This window comes from Nicotiana tabacum, chromosome 10 (genome assembly GCF_000715075.1).
Source record: "Nicotiana tabacum cultivar K326 chromosome 10, ASM71507v2, whole genome shotgun sequence".
Lineage (NCBI taxonomy): Eukaryota > Viridiplantae > Streptophyta > Magnoliopsida > Solanales > Solanaceae > Nicotiana > Nicotiana tabacum.
The window spans coordinates 127,596,245-127,609,167 of record NC_134089.1 but is presented as its reverse complement, the minus strand read 5'-3'; the positions used below and the strand labels follow the sequence as shown (position 1 = coordinate 127,609,167).

Genomic DNA, 12,923 nt, shown 5'->3' with positions numbered 1-12,923 from the left:
TATCTATACGTTGGTGTCAAGCATGCCCGTGAGTCTTATATTAAGATTGTTATGATTTTATTGTGTATTGTTCATGCTTAAATTGATGATTAGCATTGTGGAACAAGACTTATAATAAATTCTTAGTAATTGATCATTGTCGAGTATTGGCTCAAGTTGAGGTTTATTTTGTGAAGTAACTACTGAAACTAGATTGGTTATAGCTGTAGACATGTGATTTTTGACCCTCCCCAAAATTTTATACATTTTAGTGCTTAAATGTCGATTTTAGGTCTAATATGCTATTTTAACTATTTTAATTTTTTTTACTTTATTTTTGTCGTAGAAGTGAAAACTAAAAAAAAAATCTTATATTTTAGGATTAAGCTTTGTTTTCATTTGCAAAAGGAAAAATTGCCAAAATATATTTTCTTTTAATCTAGCTTTACTAAATAAGTTAATGACTTTTGACTTTTCCCTGAGTCTAGTTAGTCGTTTTCCTTATATTTTCACTTGGTCTAGAAATAACAGTTATTATTATATTGGTATTTTTTATTACTCATTTAAAACAAAAGCAAAGAAAAGAAATGAAAGTGTAAAAAAAATATGTTTCCTTTAGTTTCCTCTAGTTTTAGGAACTTTAGGTTTTTGTTAAGTAGCTCTCAATGATTATAATATTTTTGTGGTAGTGTTGTTGATTTATTTTATTTAGCTAGTTACATATTTACAATACTTTTATTTGAAAGCAAATGCAAAAAAAGGGAAAAGAGCAAACACAGAATATTCCTTCAAAATCCTTTCTTATCCATCCTAACAATATCTTTTCACAATTCCATTTTGAGATTGGAAGAAAACTCACGTTTTTTAGAGGGGATGGGGCCACATGATTTATTTCTTTCTCTTCAAGACTCACTTGATAGATACTTTCTTGTAAGTCTATTTTTTTTTGTCCGTGCCAAAAAGAATAACTCCTTTTTTTATTTGGAAACAATTTACTTTTATGTAATAATTTATAGCCACACAAAATATATGTGTCTCATTTTACACCACAAATTCAAAAGTCTTCGCTCTTTTCTTAAACTCCGTCCCCAATCAAATGGGTTCAGTAAATTGAAATGGAGGGAGTATAAAAGATACAATATTATGCACAAAATAAGAGAGAAGGATCAGCTAGCTAAAGACCTAACGCCTAAGGAAGCAGCCGCAATACAGAGTAAACCCCTCAGCTGTTGAGCTCGATCTTCTCCGCAAAAATGAGCAGCCTTCTACTCTTCTTCTGGACAGAAGAGGCCCCCCCTCTCCCTTGATTCCCATCTAAAAAAAAACTCACAAACACACACGAGTTTGAAAGTCAAAAAATCAACACCAGATCTAAAAAAGAGTAGAAAAAGCTCTGAAAAGCAAAAAACCAAAGAAAAATGATGAGCTCCAGCTTGTATCAGTTTATGAGTTTTTATTTGGCAATTTTAAGGCCATATTGCTGCTGTTAAGTTTCATTGCTGTCAAGCTATTTTTTTTGGATCCGTGGAATTGCTAAGCTCCAACTTGCTGAATCTAGCCTTCATTCGGCTTTTCTTTGCCTTCTAAATCTCGCCCCTGTTAATTAGCACAATGAGAGATTTAGGAATTTGGCTATTGCTTGCTCGTAGAGAGCGTTAACTGTTGAGTGTACCTTTCGAGTCGTCGAGTTCGAGATTCCGACGTGGTCTTGGTTAACAGATCCGTTCGTATTGAACTTCATTGGTCCGATCTTCTTTGTAAATGGGCAGGGGTCACTTTGCTAAATTGAAAGCTGCAAAAGGTCCGTCATTTTGTTCTAATTCATGCGTTGCCGTCAATCCTTGTTTGCTTTACTTTATTTGTTATTTGAGTTAATGTATAATCTGTTCTTAATCATTTCCTTCTCTTAACACATTTCTTTCTCATGAATGGATTAGTATCATGTTTTGTTTCGTTCATTAGTAGATCTTTAATTGCTCTGCTTCATTGAACGTTGGAGTTGGTATTTCATAAAAATTGAATGTTGTTAATAATTGAATGTTGAATGGCCAGAGATTCTGTTTCATTGAATGTTTTAATGTTCTATTGGGCATATAAGGAAAATGGGTTAGATTTTGGAATAATTAACGTGTGTGAGGGTTTGCTAAATCTATTCTGTTAATGTTTGGAGATGTGATACACATGCTTCTGTCTTTGAACTAATTATCCAATGAATGTAATTATCACAACAAACTGTTTTGATTTATTTTTGTTTCATATTTGAGCTTAAGAACTACTATATGAGAAGAACATTCACTAGTGAGTAACTGGGAATTGATATGTTTATGTGAATGTACAAGAATGTTAATGCTTTCTCAACATACCATTTTGTTGGCACGGTTGGCGCGATTAATAATAATTCATTGTGGCTATGGGTACGATTCCCGTGATATGGTCACGATACACAAATCTCAATTCGGGTGTGCATTTTATGTGACCCTGCCATAATTTTTAATAATAATAAAAATAAACATGTTGTAAGCCCGGGTGTACATTTCATGTGACCCGTTTCTAATTTCCAACAAAGTTTAAATAAAGCATGTCATGAACCGTGGGTGCATTTCATGTAGCGTGACTTGCGATGCGTTTTAAATAACTTTGAATTGTCCTAAAAGTATTAAAAGCGGTTATAAAGTTAAAAATGCACATAGGTTTAAAAGTGTTTTAAAAATCAGATAACTAGGCCGATAATAATAGTTGAGAGACTGTGCTAAAACCATGGAACCCGGGAATGCCTAACACTTTCTCCCGGGTTAACAGAATTCCTTACCAAGATGTGACAATAGTTGAGGTAGTAAAAAGGAGGTGTGACAATAGCTGATTCCTTTGCTTGGATGATATTGTTTCTATTGTTGTTTCTATTGTAGATTCCCTTGCCGGAATGTTATTATTGCATTTGTTTGGGTGAGGAAGAGTACAAAACACGAAGGGTGATGCCGTGCATGATACTATGAGTGAGTGTTAATGCATGAAGGGTGATGCCGTGCCGATATTGTAAGTGTTAATGCACGAAGGGTGATGCCGTGCCATATTATTGAGAGTAAAAGCACGAAGGGTGTTGTCGCACCATGATTATGAGAGAGTAAAAGCACGAAGGGTGATGATGTGCCGTTTGTGTTGATTTCTATGGTGAGTATGAGAGTAAAAGAACGAAGGGTGATGCCGTGCATTTGGTACTGTGTTATCATTTTCTTTTCTTCGAGTTTGATATTTACTTTGTCTCTTTACTTTATTATTGTCATAACCTGATATTCCCCTCAGCATGTTCCCCCCTTTTCCCGTCTTATTCTGCTAAATTCTTGTTATTATTGTTTCTTGTATGATATAACTGCACAAGTTTATATGGTTGTCACATCCTAGCCTAGTCACTACTTCACCGAGGTTAGGCTCGATACTTACCAGTACATGGGGTCGGTTGTATTGATACTACACTCTGCACTCTTTTGTGCAGATCCTGATACTGGACCCTATAGTCCGTAGTTCGAGGTTGCTGCCTTCAGTCCAGTGGAGACCCGAGGTAGTCCATCAAGCATTTGCAGGCCTTGGCATCCCCTTCTATCATATTTCCATTCTGTTTTTATCTATTTCTGAGACAGATGTGTATTTTTCCTTGTTCAGACCACTATTTGTAGTATTCTTAGACAGTCCGTGAGATTGTGACACTAGTTTTGGGTGGAGTTTTATTATGGATTCGTATTTGTATTAAGTTAAATTGTTAAATTTCGTTCTTCCGTATTTTTATTCCGCCGTTGTTCTTATGTTAACTTGTAAATTGTTAAAAGATAAGTAAAAAGGTAAAATAATAAAAAACATTGGCTTGCCTAGCGGGTTCAATGTTAGGCGTCATCATGGTCCCGACGGTGGGAAATTCGGGTCGTGACAAGTTGGTATTAGTGCTCTAGGTTGCTTGTATCTCACAATTCATGGACAAGCTTAGTAGAGTCTGCGGTATCGGTACGGAGACGTTTGTGCTTATTCCCAGCGGCTACAAAGTTTAGGAATGACTTCACATCTATTCTTCTCTGTTGTGCGATTTGATTTCTCAATGCTAATTAAACTTCTACTCTGTTCTTTCGCAGATGGCGAGAACATGTGCTTCTTCATCCACTGATCAGCAGCCTGAGCCCTCAGTGGCAGCTCTTACGAGGGGCAGAGGACGAGGTCGAGGCCGTGCTAATGGCCGCGGTAGGGGCAGGGCTCAGCCCAGAGCAGTAGCACCAGTGGCAGAGCCTCAGGTAGAGTTTGAGGAGGAGGCTCCAACCCAGACCGTTCCAGCAGGGCCAACTCAGGTCCCAGAGGGGTTCATCGCTACCCCGATACTCTAGGATGCTCTGGTCCGTTTAGTGGGCCTTATGGAGAGTTTTGCCCAGACAGACTTACTTCCAGTAGCACCAGCCATCTCTCAGGCTGGGGGAGGAGCACAGACTCCCGCTACCCATACTCTAGAGCAGATGGCTCTTCAGTTTCAAACTCCAGCAGCTTAGCCAGCTGGGGTAGTTCAGCTGGGTGTTGTAGCTCAGACCGGTGATGGAGCAGCTATGTCTGCTGATGCTTTGTGGAGGTTGGACAGGTTCACCAAGCTTTTCACCACTACTTATGGCAGTACATCTTTTGGAGGATCCCCAGGACTATTTCGACAAATGTCATGAGGTTCTACGGAACATGGGGATAGTGGAGACTAATGGAGTCGACTTTGCTATATTTTGTCTGTCAGGTTCCGCTAAGACTTGGTGGAGAGATTATTGTTTGGCTAGACCAGCTGAGTCACCAACTTTGACTTTTGACAAGTTCTCCCAGCTATTTCTGGAGAAGTTTCTTCCTATCACTCAGATAGAGGACTATCGGAGGCAGTTTGAGCGCCTCCAACAGGGTTCTATGCCTTGGCCTGTCATGCTCTTATTATACTTCCCACCGAGAGAGAGAGAGGGTGAGGAGGTTTATCGAGGGACTAGCTCAGCCTATTAGATTGCAGATGGCTAAGGAGACGGGAGTGAGATTTCTTTCCAGGATGCAGCCAATGTGGCCAGATGAGATAAGATGGTTCTATTGCAGGGTAGTGGTCAGGGGTCTGACAAGAGGCCCCGTCATTCTGGCAGGGTCAGTGGTGCCTCATCCGGAGGCAGAGATTCTTTTGGTAGGGCTCATCCTCCCAGGCCGTTTAATTGAGCACTCCGGACTTCTCACGGTGCTCTAGGTGGCCGTGGTTCTCATATGCAGTATTCTGATATGTTACCCTACAGTGCACCACCAGCTCCTCTCAATGCACCTCTGCTCCAGAGTTAGCATGGTGGTTACTCAGGCCGTCAGGGTTAGTTCCAGGGTCAGCAGTCTTAGCAGCCAAGGTATTGTTATACATGTGGTGATGTGAGGCACATTGTTAGGTTTTTCCCTCGAGCTTCGAGTAGTTCTCACCACCAAGGTTCTCGTGCTATGGTTCTAGTACCAAGTGTTCCACAGCCCGCTCAGCTAGCTAGAGGTAGGGGTCGAGGTGTTAGAGGTGGAGGTTAGACAGCTAGAGGTGGAGGCCAGCCAGTAGGAGGCCGTCCTCGGGATGTAGTTCAGAGTGGTGGGCCCCAGCCCCGATGTTATGCTATTCCAACTAAACTTGAGGTTGAGGCCTCCGATGTAGTTATCAAAGGTACGGTTTCAGTTTGCAGTAGAGATGCTTCAGTTCTATTTGATTCAAGGTCCAAATATTCCCATGTGTCATCTTATTTTGCCCCTTATCTGGTTGTGCCTCGTAATTCTTCGAGTGCTCTTGTATATGTGTCTATACCAGTGGGTGATTCTATTGTGGTAGATCGTGTCTATCATTCGTGTGTGGTTGTTATTGGGGGTCTTGGGACTAGCGTAGATCTCCTACTTCTCAATATGGTGGATTTCAATGTCATTTTGGGGATGGATTGGTTATCCCCTTATCATGGTGATGATATAGAGGAAAACCCTTCTACAAACCGCCTATAATATCCTGCTAGCCCTAGGATGCGGACTTCTGATGGTGTTGTAGGTCTCGGTCAATTCTTTACTGCATCAATCTTATGAGTGTCGACACTAATACCCTCGTCAGATATCACATGGCCAAGGAACGCTACTAAGTTCAGCCAAAATTCACATTTGGAGAGCTTAGCATATAACTTACGATCCTGAAGCGTCTGTAATACTATTCACAAGTGGCCCGCATGTTCCGCCTCCGAACGAGAATATACTAGAATGTCATCAATGAATACAATCACGAACACATCAAGATAGGGCCTAAATATAGTATTCATGAGATCCATAAAAGCTGCTGGGAAATTTGTTAGCCCGAACGACATCATCAAGAACTCAAAGTGCTCGTATCTTGTCTGAAAGGCCGTCTTTGGAATATCCTTCTCCTTAACCCTCACCTGATGATACCCTGAACGTAAATCAATCTTGGAGAAATACTTGGCACCCTGGAGTTGGTCAAACAGGTCATCAATTCTTGGAAGTGGATACTTGTTCTTTATAGTAAACTTATTTAACTGTCGATAGTCGATACACATCCGTAACGATCCGTCTTTCTTCTGCACGAATAGGACTGGTGCACCCAAAGGTGAAGTGCTAGGTCTAATGAAGCCCTTATCCATCAAGTCCTTCAACTGCACCTTCAACTCTCGCAACTCTGCCGGGGCCATTCTGTATGGAGGAATAAAGATCGGTTGAGTGTCAGGCAATATATCAATGCTAAACTCAATCTCCCTTTCAGGAGGAAGGCCTGGGAGTTCATCTGGGAATTTGTTGACCACGGGGATTGATTATAAAGTAGGCGGTTTCGCCTCCGCATCTCTAATGCGAAGGAAATGATAAATGTAACCTTTTGAGATCATTTTCCTTTCCTTAAGATAGGAAATAAACCTACCTTTTGGTGTAGCAATATTCCCTTTCCATTCAATGATGGGTTCACCAGGAAATTGAAACCTAACCATCTTCGTACGACAGTCAACATTTGCATAGCATGAGGCCAACCAGTCCATTCCCATTATCACATCAAAATCAACCATTTCTAACTCAAATAAATTTGCCGAGGTTTGATGACTACAAATCATCACAGTGCAACCTCTATATACCCTTCTAGCAATCACAGAATCTCCTATCGGAGTAGATACCGCAAGTGGTTTACTTATCAATTCAGGTTCAATGCCAAACATATTAGCCACAAAGGGTGTAACATATGATAATGTAGATCCCGGATCAATCAGCACATATACATCATAAGAAAACACAGATAATATACCTGTAACAACATCTGGAGATGACTCGAGATCCTGTCGACCTACTAGAGCATAGGTTCGATTTTGACCACCACTCAAACTCGGCACTGCACCTCTACCTCTACCACAACCTGTCGACTGCTGAAAACCCCGTGCTGGAGGTCGAACTGATGAGGAAGAAGCAGACACAGATCCAGTCGGCTGAGCCATACCATCAACTCCCCTGTTAGGACAATCCTGCATCATATGGCCAGGTTGTCCGCAAGAATAACATGCATCAGAACCTCGACGGCACAGTCCAAAGTGGGCCTTGCCGCACTGATCACAACGTGGTGTTGTGGGTCTCGTCTGACTAGTATCCCTGTGATGTTGCGAGCCTGATGCCTGCAAACTCTGACCTGGACCAGAATGGGCAAATCGATCATATCGAGGCCTCTGAAACTGTGGGGGAGCACTAGCTACAGGTGGCACCGAACTCCTCGAAAACTGTGGCCTGATGCTGCCTCTGGAGTCATCAGAATACCCTGCAAATCTCGCCCTCTTATATTGGCCCCTATTCTGCTCCCTAACTTCCCTCTGCTGGCACTTACGATCCTCTAGGGTCTGGGCATAAGCCTGAATACGGGAAATATCCATGCCCTCCACCAAGGAGGCTGTCGTGCACTCATTTATCAGATGTGGTCCCAATCCGTTCACGAACAAATGCACCCTATCACTCATCTCGGCCACCATATGGGGAGCATACCTTGCTAAAGAATCGAACTGCATACTGTACTCTCGCACACTCATATTACCTTGTCTAAGGTTCAAGAACTTATCAGCTCTAGCTCGTCGTATCTCAACTGGCAAGTAGTGACGAAGAAAGGCCTCAGAAAATTCCTTCCACACAGCTGGAGGAGCGTTCGGACCCCTGGATCTCTCCCAACTATCATACCAGAGAATCGCTAAATCCCGTAGCCGATAAGAAGCCAACTCTACTGCCTCTATATCACTAACATGCATAACCCGCAGTGTACGATAAACCCGGTCAATAAAAGTCTGCGGGTCCTCCTTGGGGTCTGATCCGGTAAACACTGGAGGGTCTAAATTAATAAAATCACGAACTCTCATACTAACTGGTTTATCAGCAGCTCCTGTATTCTGCCTCTGAGCCTGAGCAGCTACCATGCTAGTCAATAACTGCAAAGCACTCCGCATATCCTGGTCTGTAGTGCCAGATGGAGGAACTGGAGGTTGGGTGCCTTCTAATATCTTCTGGAGGAGATGGAGTAGATGAGGTATGAGAGGGCATCTCACTCTAAGCCTCACTTTGTCCTGCTCTGACTTGGGGCACCTGACTGGTACCCTCTCCCGCTGCTGTATCAAGCCGTCTACTAATTGTTTGCTTCCTAGTCGAAGGCATCACTGAAAAAAACAAGGTGAATATTAGAGACGAACACTTACGACTCAACTCTACGCACGATCTAGATTTAGGAAGAAGGTAACAACCCTAGATGTCATGTAGCCTCCTGATTATAAATGTGGCGCGCTACACATCCATAATCAAGACTCTACTAGACACGGCTCATAGACAATCCCTAGGATAGACTTGCTCTGATACCAAGTTTGTCACGACCCAAACTGGAGGGCCATGACTAGCACCCGACCATACTTGCCGAGCACCAACGTACATTTTATCTAACCTTTTTTTATTATCTTTTAGGGTTGATGAGATCAATATAAATGGTAGACATGGATCATGGACAACCAACAATAAAATATGATGGCATGAACATACATAGCAGGGGATGACCAGACAATCAAGAAACTACATATAAGGTACGAGCTACCACGCTACCATGAAAGACTATACAACAAAAACCAGTCGACAAGGAATACCAAACTATACATGAGTCGACACTTGTCTATGAGCCTCTAAATGAACATAAGTGCTGCAACATAGCCGGAACAGGGCCCCGACATACCCATAATGTCTATAACAAAAATGCATACCAAGACCACGGCAAGTCCGGAGAAGGGATCTCGCCAATCACTGCTGAACTGGACAACCTACTGTGGTGGGGGAGCTGCACCTGCCTGTCTATTAAGTCCTGCAGCACAACATGCAGCGTCCATAAACAAAAGGACGTCAACACGAATAAAGTACTAAGTATGTAAGGCAGGGAACCATAAATACGAACAGTAATGTAAGCAGGGATAGAGAATATACAACCTGGAACATCTGAGTACCTCTGAGGGCTACTGACATGAAATGCATGATACATATATATGTATACATAAACTTTTAAAACATACGTCTATGTGGGCATCATCATCATTATATCGTACCCAGCCATAATAGGCTCGGTAAAAATGTACCCGGCCGTCATAAGGCTCGGTAGAATCATACCCGGCCACGTGGAGCTTGGTAAAATCCAACTGATCAGTGGTTGCACAATAGGTGTCGTACCCGGCCGACTATAGCGCGGCTCGGTAGAGTAAAATAGATACATATATATAATGCATGCTCGACTCATGGAATCACATTCTAAACCTTTCGGAGTGACGTAAGGTCGGTATCCTCTGTACACGTTATTAGGACCAACTCTTCATTACGAACCTTATAAGAATCAGGAAGTACCAACAACATTGATAACATAAGAATAAGAGAAGCAACATTAACATCAATCGTTCCATAAGAGGGAAAGCAATGTAAGTACTGCTAGCTTCTAAGAGTAGATTATCTTTGGAAGCTCGTTTGTGAGCACGTGATTTTTGCATTACGAAAAATTGCTCCAAAATAAATCAAAATAAATTTCTTTTACTGTGTAATTTGTGAATTTGCGTGGTGTTAAATATTTGTATTATGTCCGTAAATGTTTATATTTGTCATAATAAAATAAAAATAAAATAAAATACATATTGCATGCATATAGGATTTAATTATGCATTTAAGAGATAATTTAAATAAAATCACAAAAAATATGCATTCGTTCTATTTTTTTTAACTGTGTGATTAATGTTTTGACTATGTGTTAAATAGTTGTTATGAAGTAATTAATAATTTATGTAAGGTTAAAAAATTGTTTTATAATTTTATTAGGATTTCTTTTTATTAATAATAAAATCAGAAAATAAAATATACAAGTGTAAAGATTGGACCTGGATTAAAATCCAGGCCCAAATCAATTTACCCCCCTGTCAGCCCAATCCAAACAGCCAAGTCTGACCCAGTCCCAAGCTAAGACCAAACGACGTCGTTTGGTCACCCCTTATCAAGGGCCGTTGGATTAAATACAACCAACGACCAAGATCTCATCACCCTAACCCGTGATCAGTACCCGACCCACTGCCCCGTTTCAACCCGTCCCCTAACTTAAACCAAACGACACCGTTTGGTTAAGTGAATAGATCTCAGCCATCCATTCTGCCTAATCCAACGGTCCATATCCACCCACCATTCCCCTATATAAACCCGTAACCCTTTACCCGGCCCCCTAACTAAACACCCCCCTCTCCGCTCCTGTTCATCATCGTTCCAAACAGACCTCTAACCCTAGCCGCCCCTATTCCCCTTCGCCTGAAACCCGGCGGCATCAACGCCGCCGGTCACCAACTTAACACCCTAGGACCCCCTGAACACCCTCTATCCGAATATGTTACCAGCTTGGTTCGAATCTCCCTGGAGGTTCTCGAATCTTCACTTGAAGATTCGAGCCAAGTTCAGACCTAAACCAAACAACACCTAGTTAACACCATAGCTTCCCCTAGTCATCCTGAGTATGGATCTGTTGGTTGTTTGGCTCGAATCAGTCCCGAACTTCTCGAATCTTCTTTTGAAGATTCGGACCAAACAAGAACAGACTCAGATCTGTTTCAAACTAACACCAAATGACCCCTAGGCTACCCTCATCATTGTGTCATGTTTGGTTATTCTCGAATCTGACCAGAAATGGTTAAATCCCAAATCGAGTTTTCAAGAACCCTAAAAATACCAAACTTCCGGATTCGGTTCAGATTATGATGAAGATTGAGGTTTAATCAACCTTAGTCGAAGTATTTTCAGTGGAAAATACTTCGACTAAGGTCAGTTTGATTTCAAACAAAAAAGGTCCAAATCCAAGTCGAGTCGGAATAAAATTGAAAATTCAAAGGTATTTTTTCTATTTATATTGTGTATTATATATGTATTTTTGTGTTTGTTTTAGTCTGTATAATTTTTCAATCTGTTATTATCATACTGTCTCCTACTCGTCTACCTAATTTTAAATGTGAATTGTTTCTGATTGATTGTGCTTAGTTACAATGTGTGTAATCGACTCGATTTAGTTCGTCGATTAGTTATATTATGAATTTTCATTCATAATAATACTGATTGAAACAACCTGTTTTCTATCATTATGTACTGTTTGTTGACAGATATTGTAGATAATCATCAGTTAAATCATCCTGGTTTATATGAATCTGTCAATAAGTGTTGTATATATGTTGTCTGAACATTAAAGTGTCAAGGGCATTGTTAGTATTGGCAATGATCCTGTATGTGTCTGATTTTGGTTCAATGTTAAATCCAGTCTGAATTGTTGTGATAACTTCAGTAATGTTGTTATGATGTTAGTTCTGAATTCAGTATAATATTGCTGTAATGTCCAGTTTGAATTCAAGTTTGCAAAAGTTGGTCAAATGCAATTGTGTTAGGAGGTTAATAGGATTGGTTATAGCTGTAAATCAGGAGATAACTAAGTTTGTACAGATTTTAGAATCTGTTTTGCTATAGGTTCTGATTTTTCAGTAATAACATCAAGATTTCAGGGGCATTTCTGGGAATGAGCAGTAAAAAACAGGGTGTTAGTGCTAGTATATTATAATGTAATGTTAGTGGCTATTAGTTAATGATACTAATGGGGAACAAGGGATAATGGGCTGCTGAAAATCAGGGAAAAGGTTTTACATAATGGGATTTTCTGTTTTTAAAAAAAAGAAGGGGGTCCAAGAAGCACTTAAATTGCCTAAGACCAGCCCTGTATAAATACAAGAGCTGGACAGACAGTTAATGGGAGACAGAATTTTAAGAGAGAAAAAAACAGAATTTTGAAGAAAAAAACAGAATTTTCAGAGAGAATTTCTAAGGGCAGAATTTTTCAGAGGGAAAATTTTAAGAAAGAAAAAGAAAGTCAGAGAGAATTTTTAAGAGAGAATCTTTAAGAGATTTTGAGGGCTGAGATTTTAAAGAAAGGAAACCGAAAATAGAACACTCACATATACACTCACACACAGATACAACAGCAGAAACAGAAAATCAGAAACAAACTGAATTTGTAGCTGAAGAAAAGCTGAAATCTGAAATATTGTTCTTGTGTTGAATCTGTTCAACTTTGTGTGATTCCACTGTTCAGTTAAAATCTGAAGTGTCTTTCAAAGTATTTTACTGTGCATCTGGGCTCTTCGAATCCTATTCTTGATCAGATTTACTGTGTTATCAGTATATTCTACTGAATTTGTTACTGCTGTAACTGCTGAAACTTACTTCTTCTACCTCCATTTTCAGGTATATGTCTTTTAAATTTTAAGTTGGAAAGAGATTTCAGCATGACCCGTCAATGAAGCTTGAATTGAAATGTTATTTTCCAATTGTCCAAGTTCATTAGTTCTAATTTCATTTTTATGTTAGTTAACTAATAGTGAATTCAATTT

The 12,923-nt window shown here is 40.4% G+C and overlaps 1 long non-coding RNA gene across 1 annotated transcript; it reads left to right on the top strand.

The window, feature by feature from the left end:
* Nucleotides 1-980: 980 nt before the first annotated feature.
* Nucleotides 981-3,751, top strand: LOC107807366 (uncharacterized). The gene is made up of 2 exons (XR_001652882.2): nucleotides 981-1,780; nucleotides 3,470-3,751. It is a non-coding gene; the product is annotated as an uncharacterized LOC107807366 (long non-coding RNA).
* The last annotated feature ends 9,172 nt before the right edge of the window (nucleotides 3,752-12,923 follow it).